The sequence below is a fragment of the Musca autumnalis genome, unplaced genomic scaffold, assembly GCF_047663935.1.
Source record: "Musca autumnalis isolate F117 unplaced genomic scaffold, ASM4766393v1 scaffold_4, whole genome shotgun sequence".
Classification (NCBI taxonomy): Eukaryota; Metazoa; Arthropoda; class Insecta; order Diptera; family Muscidae; genus Musca; species Musca autumnalis.
This window is the reverse complement of record NW_027411977.1, coordinates 89,670,583-89,691,597: the sequence shown is the minus strand read 5'-3', so window position 1 is coordinate 89,691,597 and position 21,015 is coordinate 89,670,583. Positions and strand designations below refer to the sequence as shown.

Genomic DNA, 21,015 nt, shown 5'->3' with positions numbered 1-21,015 from the left:
TTCAGATAACACCGGAAAACGAGAAAGAAACTCACCACAGTTGAAACGAAACAACGAACTTACATTACAGGAAAGAGTAACATAAAATTTCCATTGAGTTTGTGTCTTAAATCTTTTGTTTTCAATCAACACAATATGTGCTTGAATATCTAATAAACAAATGTGATTTATTGAGAATGATTTAATATGATAAATGAATAGTTATTTTCCTAAAGAAAATAATGACAACAACAAGTATTCAAAACGTTTAAAATCAGTTACTGTTATATTCACTTGATGGTGAATAAGTAGTTAACATGGATCTGTTAAGTAACATAGACGGCTGATGGGGTAAAATTGCTAACAGAATGGCCACTTGTTGTTCAATGACTGACTGTTCGTTCGTTGTGTGTTTCTTTTAACGACGACTCTAGTTCGGCTCTTACACTTTAACACTTTAACTTAACTTAGCTCAAAAACTAAAGCGCACACTGGGATTTGTAACAAAAACGTCTAGCATCTGTGACGATGGGTTTAAGCGAGCTTTTCATTTCGTTGTGATTAGTCCGGGAAATAAGACATGCTCGCGAACGCGTTCATTGCAATTTTGTTTTGTTACTGGAAAGTTATAGTGGCAGCATAGTGATGCATTAATATTAAGAAATAATTAAATAAAAAAAATATTTAGTTTTTGTATTTTAAACAAAATTTTGAAGATTAAATAGAAATAAAAAATATTCTAAAAAATACAAATTATACTAAAATAAAAATCAAAAAATGCGTAAAAAAATTAAATAAAAATTCTATGTAATAAAATCATTAATATTTTTTATGTCAAAAGAAAGCAAAATCACAAACAGCAGGCAAAAGGAAAACATACCCCAATATTGCTTTGTGATATATAGAACAGGTTGCTTGTTGTGTGCCTGTTTTGCAATACCAGCAAAATCAAATGGATATATTAAGGTCCAACGCAAATTATTTTTCAAAGTATTCAAAAAATTCATTCAATGCAGTGTGTGAAGTCGGCTCGTTCTGATATGACCGTTTCGTAATGCGTGTCTTGTCACAAAAATTCGGCTACTCAATTTAAAAGTGCGTTTCATATTAACTCAAAGAATGTTAATCAAATACAAATATTTAAAACAAAAAGTTTACTAAAAAAACTAAATTTGTTAACCACTAAATAATAATAACAACAACACCAACTAAAATCCATTGCAAGTTGCAACTTGTTAATCATACACATGTACATAAAGTGCAATATTTGTTACTAAACACCAACCAACAATCTACCAATTTGGAAAGGAAGCTTATTACACACCTGACTACGATTTTGGATTACTATTTTGTGTGTGTGTGTGTGGAAAATATCGCATAAAGGTAAGTTGCAAGTGTCAACAAAATTTGCAGAAATAATTAATTAAAATGTAAAGAAAAAAACAAAAAATACAAAATACAAAAAATACATTGTTCAATGGGTCAATAAAAAATTAAATAAATAATGGCGAAAAATGTTTTAATATTAAAAAATAAATAAATAAAAAAAATAAAATAAATAAAGTAATAAAGTGTCGGGGGCAAACACTGATTCAACCAACACCCATACTTGTTCTTTTATGAAAACACTTCTCCGAAGCAAGTAACTATTAACCTATCATCGGATTAAAATCATACTTAACAAGTTTAAGATCTCTTTGTTAAATGTTAAATAATTTTAATTTAATTTTATTAATTTTTTTGTGAAAGTTAAAAAAAATTATAATATGTCCTAAAAAATCCGTTTTTCAATTTCAATCAATTAAATACTTTATTACGTAAATAAATGTCTTCATATGGAATGAAGTTAAAATTTTCGCTGAATGTTTTACATCAAGACATCATCACAGTTTTCAGTGTCCATTGACTAAATTTTCTGTTTACGACTACATTTTCTGCTGTCTCTCGGACTGGTCGATAAGAAGAAAGTCCATATCATTGACCTAAAAGTAGAATTTGGATACTACTTGGTGGGATTTTTATATCCTACACCACACTATGGTAAAGGGTATAATGTCTTTGTGCATTTGTATGCAACATGCATAAGGAAACAAGATAGAGCCACAGTCCGTTTTAAGGATGTACATAGAATCACTTTCTGAATCGATTTATGGATGTTCGTCCGTCCGTTTGTCCAAGTCTTTTTGTAATCAAAATACAGGTCGCACTTATTGTCCGATTCAAATAAAAATTGGGGAGGATAATTTTTTTGGCCAAAGGACAAACGCTATCAAAAAAAAAAAAAAAATAGAAATAAAAAAGTATATTTGGTGCACCATACACTCAAAATCCGTCTGATTTTGATGAAATTTGAAATGTGTGATGGAATTCGGCTACATAAACTTTTGGCAAATTATATTCAAATCGTTTCTGATTTGTATATAGCTTCCATATATATTTTCGCCCGATTTGAGGTATTTGCTGCACCAATCACACTACGTATGTCCAATTTTGATGAAATTTGAAACGTGTGTTTATTATCCTATGGTCTTTTTTGTCCGACGCACAGTGGTCCAGAATCGATTTTTCCTGGTCAAAATTCTGTAACTTTTGAACGGATAGAGATATTTTCATAATTCTTTTTTGTTAGACAGGTAACACAATCAGCTTTCAGACGAATTATAACCGGTCAAATTCGGTTCTGTAAATTCAAGGTCAAGGTTAAACTTTTGAGTTTTTTTTAAACTATTTTTAATCAAAATTTTAGTGTTTTTGTGGTTTTTATATCGTCCTATGTATTAAGGATGGCCAAACACCAACAAATAAACAATAGAATTACCAAAAAAACAAAAGAAAAATCCAAATATTTTTTCAAAAAATTGTAAAAAATCTACAAAAAAATTTGACAAAAATTTTTAATTTTTTCAAAAATTAAAAAATACTCCTTGGGTTTTCATAAAACTTATATAACTCGTATAAAAGCTCATATACTCAAAACATGTTGGTTTGTAGCTGTGTTCTCTTACTTACCTGAGGTTACCATTTTACCATTTGTTACCATTTTTAACCTGCAAAGCGTTCCTTAACCCCGAAAAGTGGCAAAACTGGAAGCAAGTTTTAAGAGAGTGAGAGAGGAGAGAGTGCGAAAATGGCTTTCTCCTCTACCACAGGCTACCAGCAAAATTTTTGCAAGTAAAAAATGCCAGAACTGATTTTTCGACTTTTGTTTGACGATTATTTCACAATGAAGAAGAAAATGGACGAAAAACAGAAGAAAAAGTCGAACGCTGACAAAACTAAATTAAAAACTGTGAAATAAAAGACGAGATTTGATTTTTATGTTTCTTTTTGAAATTGCTGCCAGGTCTACCATTTTTCTGTTCCTTTAGGTTAGGTTAGGTTTTAGGATGCGTAGCTGCTGTGATAGCAGCCACTCCACTCGGAGACCTTGGGGTCCATTGTGATCATCCTGAAGGTTGAAACGGATTGTGGTTGTGTTTGCGATATATAGGAGATATGGATGTGTGATAGTAGCTGTGGGTAGGCGGAGCTTGTGAGTGATGTGGTTGTAAAAGCGTAGAATCCAATAGTTCAGGTGTGGTGGTGATGGTATTGATGGTGATGACGGGTGAGATGTAGTGGTGTATAGGCGATGTCTGCAGATTGGGTGTGAATTTCGGATGCAACTATAGGAGTAGAAAGAGATTGTAGATGAGAGTGTAGATGTGGAGGTTAGATATAGAAGTAGTGAAATTGTGGTTTTGGAAATAGAAGTAAGTTGTAGCTCGGGCGTGGTTGACAATGCTACTAAGTAGGGATAGTGCTTGTCCTGTTCTCAGCACGTTGGAGCCATTTTAGGCCTTTTGCCATGTGTAAAAGATCCGACGGCTCTGCTTGGCAGAATGCTGTAAGAGCATGTATGGTGTGCACACCCATGGTGCGTTGTCTTCTAGAAAGGAGCATAGGACAGCGACATAAAAGGTGCTCGATCGTTTCTATTTCTTCCTCATCCTTGCATAGCCTGCAGTAGTCAGCCGTGTGATCTGCTTCCCATTTGCTCATCATGGATCCTATTCTGCAGTGACCCGTGATGATCCCCACTGCTAGTTTGAGGTCTGATTTCCTCATTGAGAGCAGTGAGGCGGTTCTTGACTTGGACGGGATTGGCCAGATTGCCCTTGATATGTTGCAGTTTGGCGTGTTTTGCCATTGTTGGCAGAATTTCTCCCGACATTTTTGCTCTATTGTTTTCCTGAAATGGCACAGTGCTGGCTTGATGGAGTAGTCGATTTCAATGGTTTGTGACTCCGATCCACAGCATGCCAGTTCGTCGGCTGCCTCGTTTCCTTCGATGTTGCAATGCCCTGGGACCCAACACAAGGTGACGATTGATTTTAGTGGCTCCAAAGCGTGTTTGCAGTCTAGAACAGCCGCGGACTTGATGTACTGGGATTTGAGTGATTTTAGGGCCGCTTGACTATCAACGTAGATAGTCACCGGTCCAACTATTTCCCCTCTCAAGTTGTTTATCAGTTCCGCGGCCTTTCTTATCGCAAAAACTTCGGCTTGGAAGACACTACAATATTCGTTCAGCTTGTATGATTGTCGTAGACCAAGGGATTTGCTGTAGACACCTGCTCCTGTGCCTGTTTCCATCTTAGAGCCATCAGTATAGATCTCTATACCGTCTAGAGGTTGGCTACTGTGTGTCCATTCATCCCTGTGGGGTATGTGCACCTTCGTTGCCTCAAAGCACATTTGTGGTGATATATAATCACTGATGTTCCCCGAGGCCGTTGATAGTCCGAATCGACGTAGAATTGCAGTTCTTCCGTGTTCGGAACTGCGCCATGAACCTAGCTCCTTAAGACGAAGTGCACTCATTGCTGCCAGTTCCTGTACTACTAGGTCTGGCGGATGTAGATCCAGTAGCACATTCAGGGCAGCTTGTGGAGTGCTTCCGTTCCTTTACTTTTCTGGTAAAAATGTTCATGAGAGAGAAATTTTGAGCAATTTTGACACTTTTCTCTTTTACCGCTCTTACCATTAAAAAAGTAAAGGAATAAAGCTTGTGTCAAAAAGCTGTTATTCATATGGAAACAGTATAGAACGGTGGTGCTCAAAATATTTTGTGCATTAGCCTCTCTGAGCGAGTCTTTCCTTTGCCAAACCACGACAGATGAGAATAAAGAGAACATATGTTGTTGTTGCAGTCACGTTAGCGTATATGGATGATCTTGGATGGTATAGAAGAACACACATTTTTACCCATGTAATTTCAATACATTGAAAAAAGTGTTAAACGGATGGAACGCGATGGGTACAAAAGTATACATAGGCTCTCTTTCTGTGAAAACTGAACTTTGTTCCATGTTGTTCCACCAAAGTTCTAGTTCACTTAATTTCGAATTTCATAAAATTTAGTACCTGAGGAAAAATAAAATAGCTCATGTTGTGTAAACGCTACCGTAATCTACTAACACGATATTTAAAGGCCACAATCCTATCTACCTTACCAAAAAACAATGAACACAATATCTGTTATAGTTTCCGAGAAATAGCTACGTCTTTCTCTAGAAATGTGCAACAATTACGTATTTCCCAAAAGTGGGGAACATATTCGTTATTAGGGGCACACCACGCCCACACCTCCCAATATTCTGACCTAATTAGTTAATTTCCTTAGTTTAAATATGTTTACTATAGAATCCCATATAGAAATTAAATATCTTTGACAAAACAACATTTTTAATTTTTGGCCAGGAAAATCGATTCCTGAACCATTGTGCGACGTACGAACGCTATTGTTATTAGTGAAAATCGGCTCAGATTTGCATATGGTTCCTTTATATACATTATTGATATAATTATTTGGATTTCATGTAGTCATATTTATGAAATTTTGAATGTGTCCCAGTATTTAGTGCCAAATTATATCGAAATTGTAGATACAGCCTCCATTTTTATATGTTTGGGGGATTTAAGGTACACCAAACACGCTATATCTGTCCAATTTCGATTAAGTTTGGAATGTGTAACGAAATTCGCTATAAAAATAAGTTTACTAAATTATATAGAAAGCAGTCTTGAGTTAAATATCGAACGTAAGATATTCACAGTGGTTTTCGGTATCATATAGTCGGTTTTGTTTTATAAATTGATTCTTTATAGAGAATCATTGAATATATAGAAGAAATGCGATAGGATTTTTTGAATATTCTATTCTAATATGTGGTACGATAAGTAGCATGTTAAAATTTGCTTGAATATCGCTGTTGGTCAGTAGGGGGACATACAGGTATCTGTATACTCCTCACCATAATATGGAGGGTATAATTAAATTTGTCATTCCGTTTGTAACACATCGAAATATTCGTCGGAGACCTTAAATATATTCTTGATCAGCATAAAATTCTAAGTTGCTATAATCATGCCCGTCCGTCTGTCGAAATCAAGAGACATCTCGGAATATTTGAGTTAGAGCTTTGTAGTTTGGTATAGAAGTTTCAATTACACCTAGCATGTTTGGTCCACACTTTGATATAGCCTACATAGAATGGTACCTCCCTATTTGCGGTATTTTGAAGGTTTAAGCCTCATTATCACTCCGAAATGGTTGAAATTTGGTATTAAGTCGTGGTTGGGGGTATACAACTTTCTACCTGAAATTGATTGGTATAGGTCGACGCCTCCCGATACCTCCCGATCTCCGGCATTTGGAAGGTTGTGGCCCCAATACTCCACAGCAATGGCTGAAATTTGCTATCTTCTTCGTTTGGTGTACAAAACTTTCCACATGATGTATACGTCCAGTACCTCATATCCGCCCCATAGAACTTTATCTCCCGATTTTCAGTATTTTTAAGGTCTTAGCAGCATTATCACAACGAAATGGCTGAAATTTGGTACTTAGTCTTCGTTAGGCGTACAAAACTTTCCACAAGGATTTTGTCAGTTTAGTACCTCCCGATTTTCGGTATTTTGAAGGTTGTGCCCTCAAAATTCTACTGCAATGGCTGAAATTTTTTTCATTTAGTCTTTGTTGTCTGTATAAAACATTCCACCTGAAATTTGTCAGTATAGGTCTATATACGTCTTTATATAGTCCCCATAGAACATAACCTCCCGATTTTCTGTATATTGAAAGTTGTGGCCTAAATATCTCGCCGAAAAGGCTGAAATTTGTTATACAATTATCATATATATATATCATATATAATATAGTCCCCAAAGAAGCGTGCCTCTCGTTTTTCTGTATTTTTAAGGTTTTAGCCACATTATCTTACCGAAATATCTGAAATTTGGTAGTTAGTCTTATTTGAGGCTAAATATTTTACGCCAGAAATTAGTCAGTATAGATCGATGTTTTGATATAGTCCCCATAGATGTTTTTATTCCCTAAATACCCTCTTTGGCCTAAAGGCTGAGGTATATACTTTGATACGACCAAAACTGTGCCTTATCGAAATAATGCATTTAGACCATAAGTACGTTTGGACCAAAACTGTTTTAGTCCAATTTGTAGTCGGTTTAGTCATGTCCATACGTCTATCTGGCTGGTAAGCACGATAACTCTTGAACAAAGCAACCAATCGGGTTCAAAATGTTTCATCCGTAATATTTGGTCCAAACTTTGTTTATGCTCGAAGATGGGCAATATCAGGCTACTTCTTCCGGAACCTCCCTCACAAAAGTTCAAACATTTTCGCTAAAATTGGGCGCACGATAACTCTCAAAAGGAGTTACCGAAATGGTCATAAATGTTATTATGGTAACAAACTTCGGAAAAAGTGAAGTTTTGAAATTTGTTTCAACAGATTGTCGCTGCGGCCCCATTTAGTGCGGTACAATTAGTTTCTGGGGCATGTTCATGTGTTCAAGAAACCTTAACGGCACCAACTAAAATGGCAAATAATTGGCGACATAAATTTTGATGCACCTTCACGTCGTACTCGAAACTACATACCACTTAAATTAACGTTAGCGAAATCTAATTATGAAATAAGTAATCCACTCCGATCTTTATGTGATGTATATAACAAGTTATATAATAGGATGTCTTCATCCGAACCTCTGCAAGTCATAAAAAACTTAATCTTACGTTCTTAGTATATTTGTAATAGTTGCCAGGCAATATGTTAGATTAGACCTATTTATTTTTTGATGTGTTTGTCTTTAAGCTGTAGCTGGTTTTCCCTAGTCTACTAATCCCCCATATTCCGGAATATTCGGTCGGCAGGGCGTTGGGAACGATCGAAAATCCGTAAGATCATTCTCGCAAGGAGTTTCTGATTGGTCCAAACTTTGCACATTGTATTATCTCATCTAGTCATGTACATATCAGGTTGGAATATGGACTAAATCGGTGCCGTCCTTCTGGTAACTCTCACACAAAATTTGGGAAAAAAATCACTTTAACACCTCGTCTCGGATTATTTTGAAACTTGTTTCCAAAAAGTTCTTATTACGGCTGATTACAACCATTATCGGGAGATAATGGCCCAAAAACTAAAAAAACAGCAATCCTACCGGCACCAACTTAAGTGGGTAGTACGTTGTACAACGTATTATTTCACGAATTATATCCGAATATTGACTACATCGGACAACTCATTCGGACTCGTCTGTGAGAGTTTTTAAATTTTTGGCAACATGTTGTGTATGCGGTCCTAGTAAAGAGGGTACACAGTAAAGAGGTTATAATGCTTTTTACACGGTGCGCCTGAACCAACTATAAATGTTAGGTGTTTTTACCTGGTAAATTTTTGCTGATTCTGAAACTACAATATTCTTAGAAAAATAAAAACGAAAGAATGGACGAAGGTCTTTTTAAATAAATTGCGGTCAAAATTCAAATTTTTAGGGTTTTTTTGGTTTTTACGATTTGGCTGGAAACCGCATGTCCTATCGAAATGGAGCTAAAGAAAATGTTGTAGGTGTAAAAATTCTCTAGAAAATTGGCCTTCATGATTTGTTCCTATGTTTTACCATTTTTGAGATATACATAGAAGTTCAAATTGGGACAATACACTGTCTGTACCGGCTCCTCATAAAATAATGTCATGACTGCAATTTCCCAACGTTAACTTATATATCACAAAAATTGTGCGACCTAGGAGAAAATTCCAAAAGCAAATCTTGCAGAGAATTTTCACAGCTATAAGATTTTATAGTCCCATTTCGCTAAGACTTGCCGTTTTAAAGGAAAATCGTGAAAATCTAACAAAAAAAAAAAAAAAAACTAAAAATGTGACCCGAACTTCTATATCTCAAAAATGGTAAAACCTAGGAACAAATCATAAAGGTCAATCCTCTAGAGAATTTTTACACCTACAACATTTTCTTTAGCTCCATTTCGATATGACTTGCGGTTTCCAAGCAAAATCACGAAACCCTAAAAAACACCTAAAAATGTGAATTTTGACCGCGATTTATTTAAAAATCCCTACAGCGATTTTTTCTTGATTTTGGATTTTTCTCATCTATGAACATTGCTGTTTCAAAATTCACAAAAACTAACCCTGTGTAAGCGGTTTTCATTGAAAGTTAGTTAAGGTGCACCCTTCAATACATAGGGGGCGATACAGTCAGTGCATTGTTCCAATTTGAACTTCAATATCTCAAAAATGGTAAAACCTACGAAAATACCATAAAGGCCAATCTTGTAGAGAATTGTGATAGCTAAAACATTTTCCTCAGTTTCATTTTGATAGGTCTTGCGGCTTTTAAGCAAATTAAAAAGCGCTCCGGCGATTTTTTTTGTTTTTTGATTTTTCTCATCTATGAACATTGTAGTTTCAGCACCTTCCATTTAAATTTGATTCAAGAGCGCCGTGTATGTCAAACATTCTGCATCGGGCGACATAGAGAAGTAAATACCGTTTAAACGATAATTAGTTTGTGATATTATTTGACTATGCTATTTACAATTCTGCGAGTCAAAAGTTTTTATCTTTGGCACAAAACCCGTAATGTAACATGAACTCGAAATTAAATACAGGGTGACCAAGTAATCGCATGAGAACATTTACGTGTTAGTGTGACCAGACTTCAAGCATCCGAAACACACAAGGAACGACAACTCATAGCTCTGCTAACAAGGAGAAATGTACCAAGTACTGGATTGTGCATTCTCAGTGAAAATACAATTACCGCAGTTGTCGGTGTTACCATCCATTGGCATCTAACTCCGAACTTACAAAGCAAGTAGAATTCCGGAGATCACTTCAAACATAGAAGTTAGAAAGAAAAGCAGACGAAGGTGGTTACTTGATAACGATCGGATCCCTCTGATCAAAGTAGGTTTATTGATTAAAACTCAAATTTAAATGAACCCCACCACAAAAAATTGAAAATTTTCAAGGTCACTACTTTTTGCTGCTTACATGATATTGTTTGTTTAACAAAGTGACGACACACACATACATACATAAAAAAACATATCGTGTAAAGTAGCCATTAGCGAAGCACTACAATTTTCTATCATTTTTATCCCAATAATAAATTATCAAATTATAATAAGTCATCGAATGACTTAAATTAGAGAAGGCATTGCAAATTATTATTGATGTAATTATGATTGAATTATAATCTTCTTTCGATTATAGCAAATTTTTGATTCAAGCAGGCATGTCACAGAAACCAATTCCGATCGAAAGTGGAATTGATTCCGTATTTAGCTTCTTCAGAAACCGAAAAACGACCACTTTTGTTTTCTCAAGTGGAATTGTAATTATTTGGAAACATGTCACTTTAAAACACTCCAAAAATACTTAAAAATAATAACAATATTGTTTTATTAACAAAACCACATTTTAATTCATATTTGTTATCATTTTATTTAAAAAATTCGCAAATTTTCATTATTAACCAAACCAATTGTTAAATTTGCCACACAATTTTTTAATGAAAACCACTAAACACTCTGGCATTACGAATGTAAAAAGATAAAAGAAAACAAAAGAAAGAATTTTCCGAAAGTTTGATTTCTATTCTATTGATTTGATTTGATTTAATTTCAGTATTAAAATCACCCCTTGAAAAATGTTAATGTCATGATTCCCACAGCTGTGCGACCATAATATGGATATGTGAAGATGGCGGACCGGTCATATCAGGCGAAGATTCGCAGATTGTCGGTTTCGTCAAAATTAAAATTAATATTTTTAAAGACATGCTTTACTATTCTGACGTATTTTTATTCACACCTTCAATTAATCAAACTAAACATTTTAATATGTGTAAATGTATATGTATGGGTGTGGTCGTCTGTCCTTACTAGTTATGAATTACTTAACACTTGGCAGTGGTCTCCATCTTATTAATCTTCAATCTTCTAAAATTAATAATTAATTTTCTAAAAAAAATAACAAACAATACAATTCTGTGTTTATCACCAAAGTGATGCAAACCGATATGACAAGCTACGTATTTGGAATTTGCATAAAAAAGCCAATAACCTTAACCACCCATTCGCAGTGATTTAGGGTCATTGTCGTGAAGAACGGTAAAACCGACATAACAAAAATTCCATAGTCATAATAAACAATTTATATGTCCTTACTGATAAGAAAAAAAGTAATAGTATAAACAAATTCTCAACGAAGCTGCATTTTATCAGCAAGCATAAATTTTCTCTACAGTAACATATTTTCTAAAAATTTAAAAATTGCAAATTTTGTTATACATTTAATTCATAGAAATATACACATGCATGTATGTGTTTCGGTGTTATCATTATTTTCTGTCCGAAAAGCATCACAACACTGATTCATTTTTGCACAAAATTAAATATGCAACGGTTTGTTTGCTTTGTCTGCCGATCACTCTAATTTTTATAAATAAACATTAATGTGAAGTTGTTGTTTTTTTTTTTTGCCAAAAAATCAATTGTGTTTGATTTTTGGTTTGACCCAAATTTGCATAATATTGGCAAAGACACATAATGTCCAGATGATAGCAACCGCATCCAAATATATACAAAGATCATACATACATACATCATCGTCATGATCAGTTTAAACTGCAAATTAAAACTATGGAGAGTCTTTGAAGTGTTGCAAGTCGATATCGCATGTGGTGGCTTTGCCTCTTTCCAAATAATTTGACCATAACGGAATGTAAGCGTTCATATCATTTCAATAACGTAACGTAACATTTGAACTTTAACGACAGGCTATGACGCCAAAATAACAAAACAACAACAGAAACAAATGATTGGTTGTTTGTTTCTTTTATTTTCATTTCACCTGCGGGAGCTTGAGGGAAACACGAAAAAAAATATTTTAAATACAAATATTTCTCATCATTTTTATACCCTCCACCATAGTATGGAGGGTATATTAAGTTTGTTTTTCCGTTTGTAACGCATTGAAATACTCATTTGCGACCCTATAAAGTATATATATTCTTGATCAGGGTAAAATTCTAAGTCGATCTGAGCACGTCCGTCCGTCCGTCCGTCCGTCCGTCTGTGGTAATCACTCTAGCATCCACAAAAATGGAGATAGGACGCTGAAATTTTGGGAAAATGCGTCTTTTGTTTGCAGGCAGGTCAAGTTCGATGATGGGCTATATCGGTCCACGTTTTGGTATAGCCCCCATATAACGGTACCCCCCGATTTACGGTATTTTGACGTTTTTAGCTACATTTTCAGACCGATTTGGCTATAATTTGACATTTAGGGTTCTTAAGTGTAAATAAACATATATAACAAAACTGGTGGACATAGGTCCACGTTTTGGTATAGCCCCCATATAACGGTACCCCCCGATTTGCGGTATTTTGACGTTTTTAGCTACATTTTTAGACTGATTTAGCTATAATTTGACATTTAAGGTTCCTAAGTATCAATAAACTTATATAACAAAAGTTGTGGACATAGGTCCACGTTTTGGTATAGCCCCCATATAACGGTACCCTCCGATATACGGTATTTTGACGTTTTTAGCTACATTATCAAACCGATGTAGCTATAATTTGACATTTAGGGTTTTAAGTGTTAATAAACTTATATATTAGAAGTTGTGGACATAGGTCCACGTTTTGGTATAGCCCCCATATAACGGTACCCCCGATTTACGGTGTTTTGACGGTTTTAGCTACATTTTCAGACCGATTTGGCTATTATTTGACATTTAGGGTTCTTAAGTGTCAATGAACATATATAACAAAACTAGTGGACATAGGTCCACGTTTTGGTATAGCCCCCATATAACGGTACCCCCCGATTTGCGGTATTTTGACGTTTTTTGCTACATTTTTAGACCGATTTAGCTATAATTTAACATTTAGGGTTCTTAGGTATCTATAAACATATATAACAAAAGTTGTGGACATAGGTCCAAGTTTTGATATAGCCCCATATAACGGTACCCCCCGATTTGCGGTATTTTGACGTTTTTAGCTACATTTTCAGACCGATATAGCTATAATTTGACATTTAGGGTTCTTAAGTGTAACTTAACTTATATAACAAAAGTTGTGGACCTAGGTCCACGTTTTGGTATAGCCCCCATATAACGGTACCCCCCCGATTTGCGGTATTTTGACGTTTGTAGCTACATTTCCAGACCGATTTAGCTATAATTTGACATTTAGGGTTCTTAAGTGTCAATAAACTTATATTACAAAATTTGTGGACATAGGTCCACGTTTTGGTATAGTCCCCATATAACGGTAACCCCCGATTTACGCTACTTTGACGTTTTTAGCTACATTTTCAGACCGATGTAGCTATAATTTGACATTTAGGGTTCTTAAATGTCAGTAAACTTATATAACAAAAGTTGTGGACACAGGTCCACGTTTTGGTATAGCCTCCATATAACGGTACCCCCGATTTACGGTATTTTGACGGTTTTAGCTACATTTTCAGACCGATTTAGCTATAATTTGACATTAAGGGTTCTTAAGTATAAATAAACTCATATAACAAAAGTTGTGGACATAGGTCCACGTTTTGGTATAGCCCCCATATAACGGTACCCCCCGATTTGCGGTATTTTGACGTTTGTAGCTACATTTTCAGACCGATTTAGCTATAATTTGACATTTAAGGTTCTTAAATGTCAATAAACTTATATAACTAGTGGACATAGGTCCATGTTTTGGAATAGCCCCCATATAACGTTACCGCCCGATTTCAGGTATTTTGAGAATTTTATCAACAAGTTTTAACCGAATTATCTGTAATTTGAACATTTGACATTTGAAATTCTTAGTGGTCACCACACCTCTCCACCAAAAATTGTCAAGAAAGCCCCCATATAACGGTACCTCCCGATTTTCAGTAATTTGATGATTTAAGCTACAATATTAAACCGAACTAGCAGTAATTTGACATTTGAAGTTCTTAGTGGTCGCAACACCTCTCCATCAAAAATTGTCAACATAGGTCCATGTTCGGATATAGCTCTCATATAACGGTACCTCCCAATTTTCAGTAATTTGGCCATTTTAGCTAAAATTTTTAACAGAACTAACTGTAATTTGACATTTGAAGGTTGTAGTGGTCACCACACATCTGCATCAACAATTTTCAACATAGCCCCAATACAACGATACTTCCCGATTTTCGGTACTTTGAGGATTTTACATAAAATGTTTAACCGAACGTAGGTCCATGTTTTTGTGTAGCCCCAAAACAAACCTCCCGATTTTCCGTACCTTAGCTTTATTTTTTGGACGAACTTTCTGTAATTTGAAATTTAAAAGTCAACAAAAAGTCTGCAACAAAAATTTTTCATTTATGTTCACATTTTCGTATAGCCCAGATACCTCCGAACTAGCTGTTAATGACATTTGAAGTTCCCACGTTATGTACCGATTTTCGATATTTTGAGGATTCTAGCTAAATTTTTTAACCGAATTAGGAGTTATTTGACATTTAAGGCTCCCATGTTTTATTATAATCCCTATATAACAGTACCTCCCAATTTCTAGCCCACCAAAAATTGTCAACAGTTAGATATAGGCACCATAAAAAAGGGCCTCCCGAATAAAGCATTTTATGTACATTATCTGACATTTTAACGTACTCACTTAAAGTTGGGGACAGGAATGAATATTTTATGGTGGAGGGTATGAAAAGTTCGGCCCGGCCGAACTTAACGCTTTTTTACTTGTTTTCTTTGTTTTATTCTTCCTTTCGTTGCCTGGCATATGTTTACTGTGGTCCATCACCGTATGGATTATGTATTACAAATTTGTTTTATAAAAGAAAATTGTTGGTAACTCATTTAATATGGTTAGGTGGCCCGAGGCAGATAGTTTGTTCTAAATTAGAATATGTTTTATTTCGAACCGATCTTTAACTGGACTTTATCTTAGTAAATTGGAACAAAACCAAACAGTGTGTATAATTTTCCAAAATTTTGTAATAAATAAAAAAAATAAGAAACTAAACTTGCGAACATTTCTGCGAATAAAATATAAAAACCCCTCTAGCAGATCAGTTCCGCTTGGAATAATTGGTGAGCGAAGGAAACAACTCCATTTGTGATTGAGTTTAATGGATACTCTTTGCAATTTGTATTAATATAATACAAATTGTTTTATATTCTTAATAATAAAGTATTTTTTATTCTGGGATACTCGTATTTTGCAATGGCTTGCATGTTTAAATTCAGTTCAATGCACTCAAGCTAAATACAAGCTGTGGAAGCAAAATCTTATTCTATCCTAAATGCCAAAGGTTTATTAAAAATTCCCTGCTAGACGATTGTCAGAAATGATATTCTAAGGATCTGGAATGGACTGCATCTTTTGAGCAGCCCAACCCTGTAAAAAGAATGAATGAGCGTGCAAAACTGATGTCATACCAGATCACTTGTACATGACATTAAACTTCATCATTTAAAGCAAATTTTTTGCTGGATTTTTGTGAAAAATAAGAAATCCTTTAAGGAATTCTATGTACAATTGACTTTTTTACAGCCTCATATCTGTGTATCAAAGCATGATGAGTTTCTACATAAGATTACATAAAATCTAATTATAAGGTGAAACGGTAAAAAAATCTCACGCACAAAATGATTTTAAAATTTGAATTTATCAAAATTATGTGCAATTTTTTGAAGACACTGTAAGCACTGTTGTAAAAAACTTTAGAGTCATATGAGATAACCAAACTGACATAACATTAGCTTCTCACTAATTGTCTTTAATTTCGAGATATAATATCAAAGATATAATTTTAAAAAAAAAAAAATCAAATTTATTTCAAAGTGATTTGTGCATGAACTTTTCAATATCTGAATGGAATAAACGTTATTTTAGTTATTAGTTGGCTTAGGTTTAGTCATTCGTGCAAAAGGAAATAATTTTTGAGAAACATTTTTATTTTCATTTAGGCTAATGAGGGTATATGGTAATATTCAAAAAAGTTTTTCAATCGTTGAAGTTGAGGTTCACCATTTAATAAATCGCGAACTGTTAATATATTTTATAAAATATGAATATATTTATATTAATTGAAGTGTTTTAGGCACGATCTCATAATATGGACCATAACAAATAATTTTCGTGGAAGCTGCGTTGTTGGTAATATAAAAAAATGGGAAAAAATGTGTTGAAATAAACATGTTCTTTTGTGTTCTTTTTTGATTTCTGGCCAAACCACCCAAAATTCGAACCTGTACTTAAAGAAAGAACGAAACAATACCCCTTGGGCAACATGGTTCTAACGTATGACTTTTGGATATATACACTGCATCCCCCTAAAATCGATGCTGACATTTTGAAGTTTTGATTTCAGTGTTTTTCGTATTTTTCTTATAATTAGAGGGTGCAACTATATAATAATCCAAACTAGTTTATAGGATTGTAGAACTCGCGATTCCACGTCGTTCGATGTATATCTCATGAGTGTGCTCCGTACAGCTTCCTAGTAATAGGAGTCCAAAGGCGAAAATTTGGTGCGTAAATTTTCTGAAAAAACCTATTTTTTGGCTTTAAAATTTACAACTGTCGTACAGGCACCCTGAACCCCACGTGATTTTAGTTTTTTTACGTGCCGGATCTAATGAGCTCTTCCGCGGTCGAATCCATCCAATAAAACGCCGGATATAGATACTTTGAAAGTAGGAAAATCTGCAAAAATATATTTTGATGATTCCGCGCATTGGACCGCGATTTTCTTTGGTTATTTTTACATAAATGGAACCTTTTATTCCCGATGATATTATTTTCCAAAACCGTGTGGCATAAATTATCGAGATTCTGGAGTAATATTCGTATTTCATATGAAATAGAATTTGGTAGCACATCCGCGGTTCTTGAAGAATTTGTTTAAAATTGTTATAATGACGTATTTTTTATAGGCGGTCACTGAAATCGGATGCGCCTTATAATCTTATGTAGATCGCGCAATTTTTACCCACATTAAGGTTTTTTGAACAGTAAGATGCAGCTGACAGCACACTTTGGCCGCTGAATGAAAAGTGTAAAATTCGCTACATATTGACAGAGATGCACTAGCTGTATCTGAAAAGCGCATGCGCCTTAACTGATTTTAACGAATTCGCGAATTATACTTTTTTTAACTTTTATGTTTTTTTCTTTGGATGTAATTTCAATATTACTTTCTATTTCATAATCCTATTGTTTATCAAAGTAAGCAAATACACTTTCGGGTTTATCATCGCATTTTCCCTGAAGAAGTTTCAGCAAGGTCCGTCAGTACTTGCATCGAAATTTAGCGAAGTAGTAGAATAACACCCAAAAATGTTTTTTCTATTTTTCGTATTGAACAAAAAAATATATTTTTGAAATAATATTCCAACAATCAGTTTTCGTCTTTTGTTGTTGCTGTAATATGGCAGTTATATTTTTCTACGCGTTGTCCAGAATATGTACTTATTTTTAATTTATGTTTTCGAGTTTTATTTGGACTCTAAAATAGAAATACATTTAGTAAATATTTAGGCATCTACGGATAGATATTAAATGCTGTTAACGCTTTATATATAAATTTTCTTATTACAACACAAAGGGAATTTTTAAAAAAAAATTTCTTTATAAGGGAATAAAATCCCCCCTAACTTTTGGGCGCAGCATCCGATTTTGTGAACGCGAACAGATTTGAAACCACGATTTTTTTCTTAACCCATGTACCAAAAATCGTGAATGTGCTTGTACAAATTTTTTTTAATTTTTTTCGATGGAATTGTAAAGGAAATTTGAAATTTACCATATACACTTTCATACGGGCAAAATGTGCCTCATCGAAATAATGGTTTTAGACCCCATGTATGTTTGGACGAAATGTGTTTCAGACAATTTGGAGTCGATTGAGCAATGTCCGTCCGTCTGTCTGTCTGGCTGGCTGGAGCTCACGATAACTCTCGAACGGATGTGCCGATTCGGTCCAAAATTTGGCTTTCGTAATATTTTGTCCAGACTTAGTTCAAGTTCAAAGATGGATTATATCGGTCCACTCCTTCCGGTACCTCCCCCACAAATGTTCGAAAATGTTTGGAAAATTTGTGTGTACGATAACTCTTGAAGGGAGTAACCGATTTGGTCCATACTTAGCACATTATGAAATTCCTATCAGACTTAGATGAGGTTCCAATATGGTAAACTCCTTCGAGTACCTCCCACACAAAATTTCGGAAAAGTTCAGTTTAGGACCTGCTCTCGAATCGCCTTGGTTTTTGTTGTAACAACTTGTATTCACTGTCCCCTATACGAAGGTACAAGTTTTCTCAGGGGCAAGTCCATACTTCCTGAAAAAATAGTCTGAAAGTTGAAAAACAAACCCTATGACACCATGTTTATGGGTGGAAGCGCAAGATAATTCTCGAACGGAAATGCCGATTCCGGCCAAAATTTGGCCTTCGTAATATTGTTTCCAAACTTACTTTAAGTCCGTAGATAAGCCATATCGGTCCACTCCTTCAGGTACCTACCCCACAAAAGTTCGAAAATATTCGGAAAAATTGGGCGCACGATAACTCTTGATGGGAGTGGCCGATTTGGTCCACATTCTCATAATATCTACTAGATATAGATCAGGTTCGAATATGGACTATATTTGTCCACTCCATCCCGTACCTCCCACACAAAATTTTGGATAAGTTCACTTTAAGACCTTCTATTGAATCACTTTGATTTTTGTTGAAGCAACTTACATTCGCTGCCTCAATTACGATGGTAAAAGTTGTTTCAGGGGCAAGTCCATACTTCTTGAGAAAACAGCCCGATGGGTGTAAAAACCCCCTATGGCACCCCCATGGTCTATGTCGGTCAATTCCTTTAAGTACCTTTTCCACAAAATTTTTGAACTTTAATCCTAATCAACATTTTTGTCGGTTCACACGACCAAAATTTTGAAACCCCCTAAATACATAATTTTTTTGTGAAAAAAGTGTTTTAATTTGCACAGGCTAAGGGTATATCTCTGTCGGCAAAGCCGACTGATACTTTTTTACAACTGCAACTCTATATAGCATTATAACGAAAAACGAAGCCCTGTTAGGACATTCTATGGACAATTTTAACGCACTTAAGGCCTTCTGTAGACAATTGAAGCAATAAAATCGTCTGGAAAAAAGGTCACGACAGAAGACATATTCTCATCCTAGACGCTTGCAAAATATATATTTGTTCTTCTCGTCTTTGCCGTCGCTTGAGATATGGGTGCAAATTCGAATAATGGTTCGTCAATGGGCAGGTATACATATATGCCTCTTTTAGGCGTTTTTTATATAAGGCCTTCAATTGCCTTAAGGTCTTGTATGACAACCACCAAGAATTTCTTTTTCAAAGGCCTTCTATTGACAAAAGATGCTCCTTTAAGACATTTTACAATACCCAGCTGTCTGAACTGGGCTGTAACGTTAGTGTTAAATTCCATACGACATTTTCCCGTAAAGACTTCTTCATATCAATAATATGTAACCTCTTCCAAACAACGTGCCGCACACTGTAACACCGCTTATAGAAGCGGTATAATATTTGTTAATATGTGTGGTATTTTGTTAAATTTGAAAAAATTAAAGCCCTAATAAACATGTGCTTTTTGATTTCAAAAACAAAAGTTTGAAACAGCTTCTAATTTTTCAATGAATTTTTAGCGCCCCAAACATTTTTGCAAGAATTCTACTTTCTGCGACAAATTATCCATTTAGTGAATGATGTGGATACTTTCAAATTTAAAATGTAACGAATTTACATTCATGGTTTTTAATCAATCGTGAAAAATATTAGTTTTATAAATTCCAGTAATTTATAGCCATTTCCTTGTTTTGTTTACATGCACAGTTGACACTAACATTACAAACAAAAACAAATTCCTATGTGGTTGTTGTTGAGTTGCATTTGTTGTAGTAGACTCAACCCCCTGAACACTTTAAGCCTTTTAAGGCCTTTTATTGAATCAACATAACTGAAACCCACTTTTAGAACTTCTTTGGGCAATTGGAGGCCCTCTATTAAAATAGGAAGTGCATTTAAGGTGTGCTTTTTATAAATAAGAGGAGCATTCCGTAGGCATCAGGAGTATACGTTTTTATAATACCTATGGACAGCTAAAGTCCCCTAAGGGATTCTATGGTCAGTTGAAGCCCCTTAACCCTTGACGACACAAGTCCGTTAAGGCCTCACAAGTATCATAGAAGTCTCTATAAGGCCTTCTGTGGTCAATTCAAGATCCTTTATGAAATTTTATGGGCAACAAAAAGCCTTGTTGAAGCCTTCTATTGGCATTTGAAACGTATTTCAAACCTTTTATGGACACCAGAAGTACTTCTTTGGTCAACTGAAACTTTCCCACACAAAGGCCTTGAATGGACCTTCTATGTATAACTGAATTATTTCTTCGGACAATTGGAATACCTTCTATTGACAAAACTAAGGTCCTTTAAGCCTTGCGTTGACGATAGAGGTAAATTTTTGTACCCTAAGTCTTTAGGCTAATGATGGTATACACCTTGATGCAAATATGCCTCATCAAAATAATGGTTTTAGATCCCAAGTATGCTTGGACGAAATCCGTTTCAGACAATTTGGAGTCGATTTAGCTATTTCCGTCTGGAACGCACTATAACTCTCGA

The 21,015-nt window shown here is 34.8% G+C and overlaps 1 protein-coding gene across 2 annotated transcripts in view; it reads left to right on the top strand.

Annotated features, from left to right (window-relative positions):
• Positions 1 to 367: 367 nt before the first annotated feature.
• The window catches only part of dsb (scavenger receptor class B member debris buster), a 187,517-nt gene continuing 166,869 nt past the window's right edge, over positions 368 to 21,015 (top strand). Inside the window, exons 1-2 of one of the 2 annotated variants that reach the window (XM_073980877.1) lie at positions 466 to 604; positions 825 to 1,362. The gene's annotated coding sequence lies outside the window, so the exon portion shown is untranslated. Of the gene's footprint in view, positions 1,363 to 21,015 lie in introns of both variants that reach the window. The other variant, XM_073980876.1, reaches the window with a different exon arrangement.